General features: G+C 40.2%; 1 protein-coding gene and 1 pseudogene across 1 annotated transcript in view; both read left to right on the forward strand.

Annotated features, from left to right (window-relative positions):
- The window catches only part of LOC107523617 (Bardet-Biedl syndrome 10 protein-like), a 586,797-nt gene that overhangs the window by 533,971 nt on the left and 38,043 nt on the right, over positions 1-14,783 (forward strand). The gene's annotated exons all lie outside the window — the stretch shown is intronic.
- LOC103128141 (oxysterol-binding protein-related protein 8-like) overlaps positions 8,319-14,783 on the forward strand; it is a 34,229-nt pseudogene continuing 27,764 nt past the window's right edge.

Here is a 14,783-nt window from a genome sequence, read left to right on the forward strand (position 1 = left end):
TTTAACTGTTTACTGGTTCTAGGAAAGGACCTATCAATTATAAAGCAATCTGATTCTAGAGAATTTGTTTAAATCTTATTCATTGGGAGGGGGGTCCTACCCCATGACCCAGTGAGCCACCTAGCCGAGTGCAAATATGCAAAAATCCAAACTTAAACTCATGCAGGGGAAGATTGCACTAGCAGTGGGCAGTACAGAAAATGTTCCTCTGTCTGACCCCCCACAAACATACCCTCTAGAAAAAAAAGTCACCAGGATCATTGTAACTGTGTAGACACTTGAGTCCCAGCAACAACCCTGGTGGTGGAAAAATTATTCATGTTTTTATTCCTACTGTTTTATTTTAAGCCTTCATTTTGAATTTGCAGTTTTATTTCCTAATGTACATACTTTTAAAAACTCATCTTCTTCTATGACCTAACAACTTTAAATTATGATTATTCTTTCAAAATTGTTTTATCAATTCAATCCTCAGATTTGTTTACAGATAAGAACTTTGTTCCACCTAACCTTAATCTCAGTAATATTAGTTACTAGAGAGTTCCTGTTGTTAATGTACATCTAAAACAACCCAGCCAACAAGCAAGCTTTTTTTTGCTCTCCTGTTTCTGGTAAATAAAATGAGTTTTTATAATCAGTGACTTTTTCGAGTATATCATTAGTGATAAAGCAGAGGTTTGTTTTCACCTACAGCTAGTCAGATCCATTTCTTTTTTCACTTAACCATTGTGATCAGCTATTTCTCAGTGCTCTAGAAATGTACCAAGTCTTTAATTATAGTACCTATAGAATGAAAATGCCTGTGAAATTAAATTTTAGTTTATCTGGCAATTTTAGTGTTTTTTTTAACAAGATGCAGAGACTTTTTTTTCAATTTTTATATTTATTTATACTGGAAAGAGACACAGATAAATTAACTGAGAAGCTGGAGATAGAGAGAATTGCGCCAAAATAAAAGACTGAGGAGGGTTAAGATCCTGGAACATAATGGCAGAGGAGGACCTAGAGGGTGTTAGATTCCCACGTGGAAAACTGAGAAATAATACACATGTATGAACTGAGAAATATTACACATGTATGAACTACTGTATTTTAGTATTGACTAAACCATTAATCCCTCTGAGAGAGAGAGAGAGAGAGAGAGAGGACTTCATACAGAGACTCTTAATGATAACTGTAAGTTCAGTTTTCTGGTGAGATGCTGTCTTTGCTGACATAACTAATATATATATATAAATATATAACTAATATATATATAAATATATAACTAATATACACACACACACACACACACACACACACATATATATATCCCTTGATTTCAAGGGTCCAAAGGGTGAAGCAGTTGGTTCGATAACTCAGCCCTTGCCTAGCAGTTACTTGATCATCCGAGCTACTTCTGAGTCCAACGGTAAGTACAGATCTGTATAGACTGCATTTTGGCTCTGTTTTCAAGGGTTTAGTTTATGTACTACTCTTTATCTTCCTTTTGGAAAAATTTGCCTTTAATTTTATATTTGAAACAGATATATTGTCATTATGAACACTAAATATATTATTTACTGGGTGGACAAACGGAAATACAATGATTTCTTTTTAATTTTTTTATTGGGCAATTAATGGTTTACATTCAACAGTAAATACAATAGTTTGTACATGCACAACATTTCTCAGTTTTCTACATAACAATTCAACCCCCACTAGGTCCTCTGTCATACTTATTGGACCTGTATTATTCCCCCTCACCCACCCACCCACCCCAGATTCTTTTACTTTGGTGCAATTTCAGTTCAGGTCCTATTTGTATTTTCTAATCTTGTTTTTCAAATTCTGCCTGAGAGTGAGATCATCCATATTCATCCTTCTGTTTCTGACTTATTTCACTTAACATGAATTTTTCAAGGTCCATCCAAGATCGGCTGAAAACGGGGAAGTCACCATTTTTTATATCTGAGTAGTATTCCATTGTTTAGATATACCAGAGCTTGCTCAGCCATTCATCTGTTGTTGGACACTGGGTTGTTTCCAGGTTTGGCTATTCCAAATTGTGCTGCTAAGAACATATGTGTACAGAGATCTTTTTGGATAGGTCTGTTGGGTTCCTTAGGGTATTTCCCCAGAAAAGGAATTGCAGGATCATAGGGTAGGTCCATTTGTAGCCTTCTGAGAGTTCTCCAGACTGTTCTCCACAGAGGTTGGACCAATTGACATTCCCACCAGCAGTGTAGGAGGGTTTCTTTGACCCCACAACCTCTCCAGCATTTGCTGCTGTTACCTTTTCTGATGTAGAACATTCTCACAGGAGTGAAGTGGTATCTCATTGTTGTCTTTATTTGCATTTATCTGACAGTCAAAGACTTGGAGCATTTTTCGTGTGTTTCTCGGCCTTTCAGATCTCTTCTGTGGTGAATATTCTGTTCATGTCCTCCCCCCATTTTTGGATGGGGTCATTTGTTTTCTTGTGTTGAGTTTGGCAAGCTCTTTATATATTTTGGTTATTAGCCTCTTGTCTGGTATATGGCATGTAAAGATCATCTAACATTCTGTGAGGGGTCTCTTGGTTTGGATAGTGGTTTCTTTAGCTGTGCAGAAGCTTTTTAAGTTGATCTTCTTCTAGCGTTTGCCCTTCTTCCGTAGCCAGTTAACAGCGTAGCAGGACCAACAGCTTGAAAGCTGTCAGGAGCTGCTTGTTGCTGGCTTTGAAAGTGACTGGGATCTATGTGGCTTCAGTCAGCTAGGAAGGATCCTCAGTTTCCCCAATGAATGGGTACTCACGGGATGGCACCACAAGAAGGTCGATCCAATGCACCCAAGTTGATGTAGTCCCATATGTCTATACTTGCCTTAGTCTTCTTTATAATTGGATTCGTTTAATTGAAGATGTCTTTAAAATTTAAGTGGAAAAGAGTTTTGCCAATATTTTCTTCTAAGCATCTGATAGTTTCCTGTCTAATATCCAAGTCCTTGATTCACATTGAATTTACTTTTGTATTTGGTGAAATGAAGTGGTTCAGTTTCATTCTTCTGCAGTTCAACCCATTTTTTTTCCAACACTATTTGTTGAAGAGACTCTGCTTTTCCCATTTAATAGTCTGGACACCTTTGTCAAAGATTAGATTTCTATAGGTATGGGAGCTTAATTCTGGGCTCTCAATTCTATTCTACTGGTCAGTGTGTCTACTCATGTCTCAGTACCAAGCAATTTTGATGACAATGGCCCTATAATACAATTTGAGATCTGGGAGTGTGGCATCCAGTTCTGTTTTTCTTCTCAAGATTGTTTTGGCAATTCTAGGTCTTTTTCTGGTTCCAGATAAACATTGCAGCATTTGTTCTATTCTCCTAAAAAATGTGGTTGGGATCTTGATGGGGATAGCATTAAATTTATAGATGGCTATGGGTAGTATATTCATTTTGATGATGTTAATTCTTCTAACCCATGAACATGCAATATCTTTCCAGTTCTTTGTGTCTTTTTCAATGTCCTTGAGTAGTGACTCATAATTTTCAGTATATAAGTTTTTCACTTCTTTGGTAAGGTTTACTCCTAGATATTTTATTGTTTTTGTTGCTATAGTAAAAGGAATTGATTTCTGGACTTCAACTTCTTCTAACTTAGTGGTTGCATAAAAGAATGCCACTGACTTTTGAATGTTAATTTTGTAGCCAGACACCTTACTGTATTGCCTGATGATTTCCAGAAGTTTCTTGCTGGATTCCTTACGTTTTTCTATGTGTACTATCATGTCATCTGCAAATAGGGAGAGTTTGACTTCTTCTCTTCCAATCTGTAGGCCTTTAACTCCTTGCTCCTGCCTGATTGCTATGGCAAGAACTTCCAACACTGTGTTGAATAGTAATGGTGATAGTGGGCATCCCTGTCTAGTACCTAATCTGAGGGGAAATGTTTCCAGTTTTTCACCATTGAGTATGATGTTGGCTGTAGGTTTGCTATACATAGACTCCACTATCTTGAGGATTTTTCCATCTATTCCCATTTTTGTAGTGTTTTGATCTTAAAGTGATGTTGTATTTTGTCAAAGGCTTTCTCTGCATCTCTGGATATGACCATGTGTTTTTTGGTCTTGCTTTTGTTGATGTGGTGGATCACATTGATTGATTTACTTATATTAAATTAACCTTGCATGCCTGGGATAATCCCCACTTGGTCATGATGAAGAATCCTTTTAATATAGTGCTTTATCCCGTTGGCTAGAATTTTGTTCAATATTTTAGCATCTATGTTCATCAGAGATATTGGTCTGTAGTTTTATTTTTTGGTTGTGTCCCTGTCTGCTTTTGGTATCAAAGTTGGCTTCATAGAAGCTGGAAGGGAGTATTCCAGTGTCTTCAATCGGTAGAGGTATTATTTCTTCTTTGAAGGTTTTGTAGAATTCATTTGTAAAACCGTCTGGTACAGGACTTTTATTTTTGAGAAAGTTTTTGATAACTGTTTCAATTTCATTAGCTGTAATGGGCCTGTTCATGTTATCTACTTCCTCTTTACTTAGTTTTGGAAGTTGGTGGGTATCTAGGAAATTGTCCATTTTATCCAGGTTCTCTAGCTTGGTGGCATATAGTTGTTCATAGAAGTCTCATGATATGTTGAATTTCTGTGGTGTCTGTTGTGATATCTCCTCTTTCATTTATGATCCGATTTATTTGGGTCATCTCCCTTTTTCATTTTGTGAGTCTGGCTAAAGGTTTGCTGATTTTGTTCACTCTTTCAAAGAGTTGTTAATCTTTTGTATGGTTTTCTTATTTTTAATGTTACTGATTTCTGCCCTAACTTTAGTGATTTCTGTCCTTCTGGTTGCTTGAGGGTTTCTTTGTTCTTTTTTCTAGGTTTTAAGATGTGCAGTCAGGCTATTCAGTTGTGTTTTTTCTTGTTTCCTAATGTGTGCTTGTATTGGCTATGAACTTCCCTCTCAGTACTGCCTTAGCTGTGTCCCAAATATTTTGATAGCTTGGTGTCTTCATTTTCATTGAACTCTCAAAACATTTTGATTTCTTCCTTGATTTCCTCTTTGACCCAGTAGTTTTTAAATAGTACTGCTAAGCTTCTACATTTTGGGACTATTACTAATCTTTTGTTGATTGTTAAGTGTTAGTTTCATTCCACTGTGGTCTGAGAAGATGCTTGGGATGATTTCTATCCTCTTGAATTTGCTAATGCTGTCTTTGTGGCATAACATATGGTCTGTCCTTGAGAATAACCCATGTGGACTTGAGTAGAATGCGTATTCCAGTTTCTAGGGATGAATGACTGAAAATTTCCAATAGTCCTAGTTTATCTCCTCATTTAGCTCACGTATGTCTTTATTGATTTTCTTCATGGATGATTTGTCAGGTTGAGAGAGTGGGGTGTTGAAGTCCCCTACTTGACTTTGTTGCTGTTAATATATTCCTGTAGCTCTTTCAGTAGATGTTTGATGTATTTAGATGGCTTCTCATTGGGTGCATAGATGTTAATAATTGTTACGTCCTCTTGATTGACTGATCCTCTGAGCATTAAGTAGTGTCCATTCCTATCTTTTTTAATTTTATTGATTTTAAAGTCTATCGTGTCAGATATGAGATTAGCTATTCCTGCCCTTTTTTGTGGGCCATTGGCCTGTATGATAGTTTTCCATCCTTTCACTTTGAGTCTGTGTTTGTCTTGTTGAGTTGGGTGGGTTTCCTATAGACAGCATATTGTTTGATTGTGTTTTCTGATCCATCTTACTACTCTGTGCTTTTAATAGGTGAACTCAGGCCATTGATGCTTATTGATATCAAAGACTGAAGATATATTTTTTTAATTCTTTTTTAATATTTATTTTATTTATTCTCTTTTGTTGCCCTTGTTTTATTGTTGTAGTTATTATTGTTGTTGTCGTTGTTGGATAGGACAGAGAAAAATGGAGAGAGGAGGGGAAGACAGAGAGGAGGAGAGAAAGATAGACACCTGCAGACCTGCTTCACCGCCTGTGAAGCAACTCCCCTGCAGGTGGGGAGCCGGGGTTCGAACCGGGATCCTTATGCAGAGACTGAAGATATTTTATGCCATTCTTGTACAGTTTCGAGTGTTCTTATATATGGCCTATTTATGGTGATCTGACTGTTTATAGGAGACCTTTCAGAACTTATTTCAGGGAAGGCTTGGTGATAGTTGATTCTTTCAGTTCCTGCTTGTCTGAGAAGTTTTTTATGCCTCCATTTAGTCTGAATGACAGTCTAGCAGGATACAGTAGTCTTGGTATAAAAGCAAGACTCATTTGTCATTGAGCACTGGATAGATATCTTGCCATTCTCTTCTGGCCAGTAGTGTTTGTGTGGAGAAGTCTGCTGCTAATCTTATGGGTTTTCCTCTGCAGGTGACTCTTTATCTTCTCTTGCAGCCTTCAAAGGATCCTATCTTCATCCTTATTTCTTTCCATTCTAAATATGGTGTGCCTTGGTGTCTTTAAGTCTGGGTTAATTCTATTTAGAACCCTCTGGGCTTCTTGAACCTATATGTCTTTTATGTTGTCTAGACTAGAGAAGTTCTCAGCTATTATGTCCTGAAGAATGCTTTCTTCCCCTCACTTTATTTCTTCTTCTGGTCAGCCAATAATGCATATATTGTTTCTTTTTAAGTCATTCCATAGGTCTCTGTTGTTATTTTCAGTATCTCTTAATCTCTTTTTGAGATCTCTTGCTTCTTTTTTAGTTGTCTCTAATTCTTCCTCGATCTTGATAATTCTGTCTTCAGCCTCATTGATTCTATTCTCTCTGCCCTCTGCTGTTTTCTGGAGTTCAGCTATTCTATTTTGTTTCCCTTTTCTGATACTGTTTAGTTTGTTCGGCTAGTGTGTTCTTAGCTCAGCTATTTCAGCTTCAAGCTCTCTAATAACTTTGAGAATAATTTGTGTTTTCTTCCAGAGCCTCATTTGTTGTTTCTGCATTTCTGATGACAATTATTTCAAACTCTTTACTCATTCCTGTGATTATTTCCTTAACTAGTGTTTGGATATTGACCTTATTATTTTGTGCTTCAACCTTTGGGGGGCTTTTAGCTGGACTCTTGTCCTGGTTCATTTCTCCAATATCCTTTTTTTATATATAAGATTTTATTTATTTTATTAATGAGAAAGAGCCAGACATCACTCTGGTCCATGTGCTGCTGGGGATTGAACTCAGGACCTCATGACTGAGAGTCTAGTTCCTTAGCCACTGCACCACCTCCAGACCACTCTCCAATATTTTTTCTTGTTGGTTTAACCATTTTTCCCACTTTTGTTGCCCTTGTTTTTGTAGCCTTGTTGTGGTTATTATTGTTGTTGATGATGTTGTTCGTTGTTGGATAGGACAGAAATGGAGAGACGAGGGGAAGACAGAGAGGGGGAGAGAAAGATAGACAGCCTGCAGACCTCCTTCACTGCCTGTGAAGTGACTCCCTTGCAGGTGGAGAGCTGGGGGCTCTAACTGGGATCCTTACACCGGTCCTTGTGCTTTGTGTCATGTACGTTTGACCCGCTGTGCTACCACCCGACCCCCAGTTTAACTATTTTGTATGTTATGAGGTCCCTCTCTCAGCACTTTTCAAATTACTGATCACTCTTGCCTGGATTGACTTTTGTCTGTGTAAGGTCATTAAAGGATTCACAGTTGTGGAAATTGACAGTTGTTCCAATAGTATTTTAATTCCCGAGTTGGAACTCAGTGGCTTAAAAGCCTCTTTTGTTCTTTTTCTTCTCTGTAGGCTATGGGAGCCTGAGGGCTTTTAACTATAAGTAGGCTTCTTAGCTTAATCACTGACTCCTAACCAAGAGATAAAGCAGGGTGGGGCAGAGATATCCAGAGACTCTTACAGCCCCACCACTAGGCCAGATAGGTAAAGATCTCCTGAGTTTCGTTAGTTCTCTGTCCAACAGGGCCTCCACACCGGTGCTCCAGATTCTGAGGGCATTAGCAGTGGAGACCTCACAGTTACATTTGATGAGTCTCAGGGAGTCCTCCCCTCCCTTCAGCCGTCCCCTTGTTGGTGAAACAGACTGGAGGTGGTGTCTCAACTGGTGGACTGGCGGACTGTTGCCAGCCACTTAATCTCTGCCTAGGCTCCTCTCTGTCCACGACCCACTGGTGTTTGCACTCATCTGTGATTTGGTGGGTTCCTGAAGTCATTCTAGTCCTGTCTCGTTGCTGTCCCAGGTGGTCTCCTTTTGTATTCCTAGTTGACCCAGGAGAGGAGAGGAATGAAACACAGCTGCTGCTGCTGTTCCATAGCCCCACCTCCAGAAGTGAACAGTTTTTTAAGCCAGGTTTTTGGAAGAAAGGGGGACATATCCTCCATCCCCATGGGTACTCGTCTTCTGGTCAAGTTTGATTTTATTAACCAGAGCCCGGCTCAGCTCTGGTTTATGGTGCAGGGGATTGAACCTGGGACTTTGAAGCCTCAGACCTGAGAGTCTCTTTCCATCACCATTATGATAACTACCACCCAAGAAGCATTGTATAAATGAGTGATAAGTCAGAAACCTGAATGTTTTCTCCTTTCCCCATTACCATTTTAATATTTTTCCTTTTTTGTAATTGGGAGACTAATGGTTTACTGTCAACAGTAAAATACAGTAGTTTGTTCATGCATAACGTTTCCCAGTTTTCCACATAACAGTTCAACCCCAACTAGGTCCTCCTCTGCCATCATGTTGCAGGACCTGAACACTCCTCTCACCCCAGAGTCCTTTACTTTGGTGCAGTACACCAACTCCAGTCCAAGTTCTGCTTTGTTTTTTCCCTTCTAATCTTGTTTTTCAATTTCTGTCTATGAGTGAGATCATCCCATAGTTATCCTTTTGCTGCTGACTTATCTCACTTTACATGATCCCTTTGAGCTCCATCCCAGATGGGGTAGAGAAGGTAAATTCACAATTTTAATAGCTGAGTAGTATTCCATTATGCATCTAGACCACAACTTAATCAGCCACTCATCTGTTGTTGGACCTGTGTTGATTTCAGGTTTTGGCTGTTACAAATTGTGCTGCTATGAACATAGGTGTACACAGATCTTTTTGGATGGGTGTGTTTGGTTCCTTAGGATATATCCACCACCAGGAGAGGAATTGCAGGGTCATAGGGTAGGTCCATTTGTAGTATTTAAAAAATTTTTTTTTATATTTATTTTATTTATTTATTCTCTCTACCCTGATATTTTTTCTATCAAATAAAAAACCCATAGGGCACTTCCTTAAACAAGAAATTTTCATTTTAAAATGTCTGCACTGCAAACATGTGTCTTTAAAAAGCTGTCTCCCTTCTGTGCAGATTATTTCCATGATCATCCTAAGTAGGAATGAATATAGCAACATACCAAACTTAGGTTCTGGGTTCATTTCCATAAGCTGGTATTTCGTATTCTCTCTGGGCCTTCAGCCAAGCATTAAGTAGATGTAATTACTTACCTTTTATATTTCTTCGTTTTGTCCTTTTTTATAGGCACATAGTCACTATTTGAGTTCACTTGTGAATCTGGTGATCTTACAGTTTCTCTTCAAATCAGAGTCATAGGTACAGGTAACTGTTATTTGTAAAACAGAAAAATCATTGTCAAGAGAGACAACTTCACTTTTGCTCTTGGAGCATTTTAGACTCAACTGGTTGAGAAGAGGCAGAGAGCTCAAAATGTTGTCTTTCAACATTACCCCAGATGCTTGTCTGACTTCTGTATACCTACCTTTATGAACCTGCAAAGTGGGAATAACCATGTTAGTGGTCTCATGAGGTTACTTTTGTGAATTGAATGAGTTATTGTATAAAAAAGGCTTAGACAGTGCCCAGCACATCAAATTATGGATAAACCTTATGTGTCATTCTTAACTATTAGCCTCCTTTCTTTGTTCATCTGATAATGATTTCCCTTAAGGTTAAATGATAGTGAAATTGAACACCAGCATTTCAAGGACCAAGATATGTATTCTGATAAATCCGATAAGGAAAATGATCCAGAGCATGATGAGTCTGACAACAAGGTTATGGGGAAAAGTGAAGAGAGTGACACAGATACATCAGAGAGGCAAGATGACCCCTACATCGAACCTGAGCCGGTGGAGCCCCTGAAGGAGATGACCTACATGGAGCAGAGCCACGAAAAACTCGGAGAGGTAAGGCCACTTGTCTTCTGGGATTTTCTGGCTCTTGAGAATTTTCTAATGAAATGGAAGGTGTTCGGGCCTTTTCCTTGTTCTTCTGAAAGAATATTGATAGGTAATCTATTTTATTATCTTGATTTTTTAAACTTTATTATACTTGATAGAACAGAGAGAAATTAATGGGGTGGGTGACAGAGAAAGAGGGACAGAGAGACACCTGAAGCCCTGCTTCACTGCTTGTGAAACTTTCCATCAGCTGGTGGGGGCTGTAGCCTCCAGCCGGGGTTCTTGTGCATGGTAATATGTGTACTTAACTAGGTGCACCAACCCCCAATGTCATCTATTTTATTGTTAAAGTCATCTGAGATCCAAGACATACATAATTAAACACATATACAATACATTCTGTTAAATTTTAATTTTCTTTTCTTTGCCTCCAGGGTTATGGGGCTCCATGCCTACACTACGAATCCACTGCTCCTGTGGCCATTGTTTACTTTTCTCTTTCTTTCTTTCTTTCTTTCTTTCTTTCTTTCTTTCTTTCTTTCTTTCTTTTTTGGACAGGAAAGGGAAATGGAGAGAGTAAGGAAAGACAGAGAGGGGGAGAGAGAGATAGACACCTACAGACCTGCTTCACCACTTGTGAGGCGACCCCCCTGCTGGTGGGGAGCTGGGGCTCAAACTGGGATCCTTGAGCGAGTCCTTGCATTTCGTATTATGTGTGCTTAACCAGGTGCGCCAGCACCAGGCCCACTTAGTTTTCCTTCAAGTTGACTTTTAAACTGGGATTTTCCTGGGCTCAAACCCTGTTTGCAAGGTGGGAAGCTTCACAAGCAGAGAAGTAATGCTGCAGGTGTCTTTCTCTCTCCCTCCCTCTCAGTTTCTCTCTGTCTCTATTCAAATAAATAAATAAAATATTTTATAAAGAAATAACTAATTTGGAAAAAAATGAAAGGAATACATAAAGTATTATACTACTTCTTGTCACCTCCAGGTCCAAAATAAATGGCAAGGAAACACGAATCTTTAAGTTTGTAATTACTAGCAGTGCATGGAAGTAAAAAATAACATAGTAGAATGTTTGGATGATGGACTCTGTGTATGTTATTTACTTGAAAGCACTTACAAGTACCATTTTTACCTGAATTAGGTTTATGCATTAGCACCAGAGGAACAAGACATGCAAAGCATCACTCTGGCATATGCAAAGCCAGGAATTGAACTTGGGACCTTGAACTTTTACATCCAGTTTTCTAGCCACTGTGCTACCCCTTGGGTCCACTTGTATTACAGCTATAGTCTTTATCGCCTAGTGGGATTTTTGTTTTCCCCCTTTAAGAATGCCTGTAGTAGTAATATAGAAATTTCATATCTTCACTATTAACTCTCTTTTCTGCATCTCTCTGTCTGTGGAGTAAATATCATATCCCATTATTGTTCACTGGTGAAGGCAGGCGAGGCTTCTCAAACAGAAACTGTTTCCGAAGAAAACAAAAGTCTCATCTGGACGCTGCTGAAGCAAGTCCGTCGCAGCATGGACCTGTCCAGGGTGGTCCTCCCAACATCCATCCTGGAGGCTCGCTGTTTCCTGGACAAACTTTCAGATTACTACTATCACGCAGACTTCCTGTCTGAGTAAGTAGATTCTCGTTTCTTAAGAAGAAAACATTTCACGGGATTAAAAAGATTTTCCAGATAACACTGGCTGTGCCTTACCATAATCAGACCAAAGGAGCTAGCCCTCTTCTTCATCAGTTCTTTTATTTCATCATAGTTCCGTTAACCCTGTGGAGAAATCTGTTTTTCTCAGAATAGGAGGCACATTCCTGTGATGCACAGATCTTAGAATCGCCCATCCCCTAACTTAAAAGCTTGCACTCCTCTTGCAATACGCACTGTCTCCTAGGCCTCACCTGACAGAGGACACCTTGCTGTTGGGCAGTGCCGTCTCCCACTGCAGAAGAGAGTGGAGGGCACACAGCGCCATATGCAGAGACTCTTGTCTCTTCCCCTTTCCCTCTCTCATGTCTAGCTATCAAAATAAACAGATAAGTAAAAGAAGGGAATGAAAGAAGGGCCACCAAGACCAACAGAGTTATGGTGTGTGTACCAAGCCCCAGCATTATATAATCCTGGTGACCAAAAAATTAATTAATTAATTAATTTTAATAGTTTGTAAATTTGTCTTTTATTGTGAGGATTAATGGTTTACAGTTGTTGGTACATGTGCAAGATTTATCTGTTTTCTGCAAAACATTCTCACACCCATCCCCACCTAGGTCCTCCCCACCAACTCAGACCAGGACCGACCTGAAAGCCCCCCACGCCCACACCAAGTCCTTTACTTTGGTGCCATACACTTAAATCTGTTTGTAAGCTGCAGAAATACTGGCAGAACAGTGGAGGACATAACTTTCCAGATGTGAGGGCCTGAGTTTGAGCGCTAACACCACATAGAAGCCCCATAAACAGCTCCAGGGGCTCTGTGCTTGGTAGAACAGATGTGGGGTGTCTCTCTTTGTCCTGGGTCTGTCTCTCCCTATTTCCTCCTCTCTCCCTCCACTCAAGAAAAAATAATAAAGAAATGAGATAATTGGCTCCAGGAAGGCTTCTGAGCAGCAGGCTTATAGGAAGGCCCAGCAGCACATTCCAGAAAGAAAGAGGAAAAGGAGGGTTGTGTATTTATATTTGCTTCTTGCTGTCGTTATTCTCCCTGTGGTGCTGCTCCCGCTCACACATGATGCCGCTCTACTGACCACCCTCCCTCAGCCACTGTTTCCTTGAAGAGTGTGAGACTGCAGGGCTGCTCTCCCACTCAGCGGTCTTTCCCTGTCATACGGTTCCAGTGTCCAAAGCTGGGGCGCTGCCCATGGAAGGCACGCACATACAACTGAGCTAGCTCCAGACCCCTGGTCCTCTAGGCTTCCAGAAAACTGTTTAAAGAGAAAAGGAAACTTAAAAAAAGTTGGGAGTCGGGCGGTAGTGCAGCGGGTTAAGCGCATGTGGTGCAAAGCACAAGGTTTGTATAAGGATCCCGGTTCGAGCCCCCGGCTCCCCACCTGCAGGTAAGTCGCTTCACAGGCAGTGAAGCAGGTCTGCAGGTGTCTATCTTTCTCTCCCCCTCTGTCTTCCCCTTATTTCTCCATTTCTCTCTGTCCTATCCAACAATGACGACATTCATAACAATAATAATAACTACAACAATAAAACAACAAGGACAACAAAAGGGAATAAAGAAATAAATATTTTTTTTTAAAAAACTGCTGTAGCAGGTAACAGGCAGCTCAGATTCATGAGAATGTATACTCCTTTATATTTCTTGAGTTTGGAACACTTGAATATGTGTAAAACTCCCTAAGAAAGTTTGAACAATGCTGATTTGAAGAGAACATCAGAGGCTTGGTAGGCCCCTGAAGTATGGTCTTTCTACATGGGATTGTCGTTAGTAAGCTTAGGCCTGCCCTCTGCCAGTTCCCACTCAGGTGCTGTGGGCCGGGGCTCTCACATATGGTTTCTTGCTCTGAGCCACTTTGTCACGCAGATGGAAGGCAGGGAACACCAGGGCACTGGTGCATCCTCCGGGGACCACACCTCCCATATGGCTTCAGGGTTCATGCCTGCGACACAGGCCCTATACAGTGAGCTAGCTCTCCTCGGTTTTATTTTATTTTTATTTATTTGTGGTTTTGACAGGACAGAGAGAAATCGAGAGGTATGGGGGGAGAGACAAGCAGAGACACCTGCAGCCCTGCTTCTCCTCTCATGAATCCCCTTCTCCTCCGCTCCCAGCAGGTGGGGGCCTTGCCCCTCCTTTAACACTTAGTCTCTAAAAGTCAGCACCTTAAGCTATGCATCAAGCTTGAAGGTAAGAAACCTTAGGTAGAAAGAATCTAGTTAACTTTACATATGCACATCTCATGCAGTGTTTGCTGCAACAGAAAAGGGGGCAAAGGGTCAGCTGAATCCACACTTCTGGGTATTTCTTCCTTGATAGGAAAAATACTTTTTTCATCAGGGCTTTGTGGGGGGTAGGGGAGAGGGTCATGCCTGTAAATTCTACCATTTCCAGTAGACTTTTTTTTTCCAGGTAGAGAGTGAGAGAGACCACAACACCATTCCACTGCTTCTTTTTTAAAAATGTATTTATAAAATAAAAATATCTATGAGGTGGCACAGTGGCTAAGGCACTAAACTCTCAAGCATGAGGTCCTGTGTTCGATACCCATTAGCAGATTGATGTCTGGTTCTTTCTCTTTCTTCTCCTATCTTTTTAATAAATAAATAACCCTTTAAAAATCATATATATCTGCAAGAACATAAGATGAGGGGTATAATTCCAGACAGTTCCCACCACTAGAGTTCTGTATCCCATTCCCTCCCTTGAAAGCTTCCCTATTCTTTATCCCTCTGGGAGCATGAACCCAGGGTCATTATGGGGTGCAGAAGGTGGGAGGTCTGGCTTCTGTAATTGCTTCCCTGCTGAACATGGGCATTGGCAGGTCGATCCGTACCCTAAGCCTGTTTCTGTCTTTCCCTAGTGGGGCAGGGCTCTGGGGAGGTGGGGTTCTAGGACATATTGGTGAGTTCATCTGCCCAGGGAAGTCAGATTGGCGTCATGGTAGCATCTGCAACTTGGTGTCTGAAAAAGCATTAAGATATAAAGCAGGACAAATC

This window comes from Erinaceus europaeus, chromosome 5 (assembly GCF_950295315.1).
Source record: "Erinaceus europaeus chromosome 5, mEriEur2.1, whole genome shotgun sequence".
In the NCBI taxonomy this organism is placed as follows: domain Eukaryota; kingdom Metazoa; phylum Chordata; class Mammalia; order Eulipotyphla; family Erinaceidae; genus Erinaceus; species Erinaceus europaeus.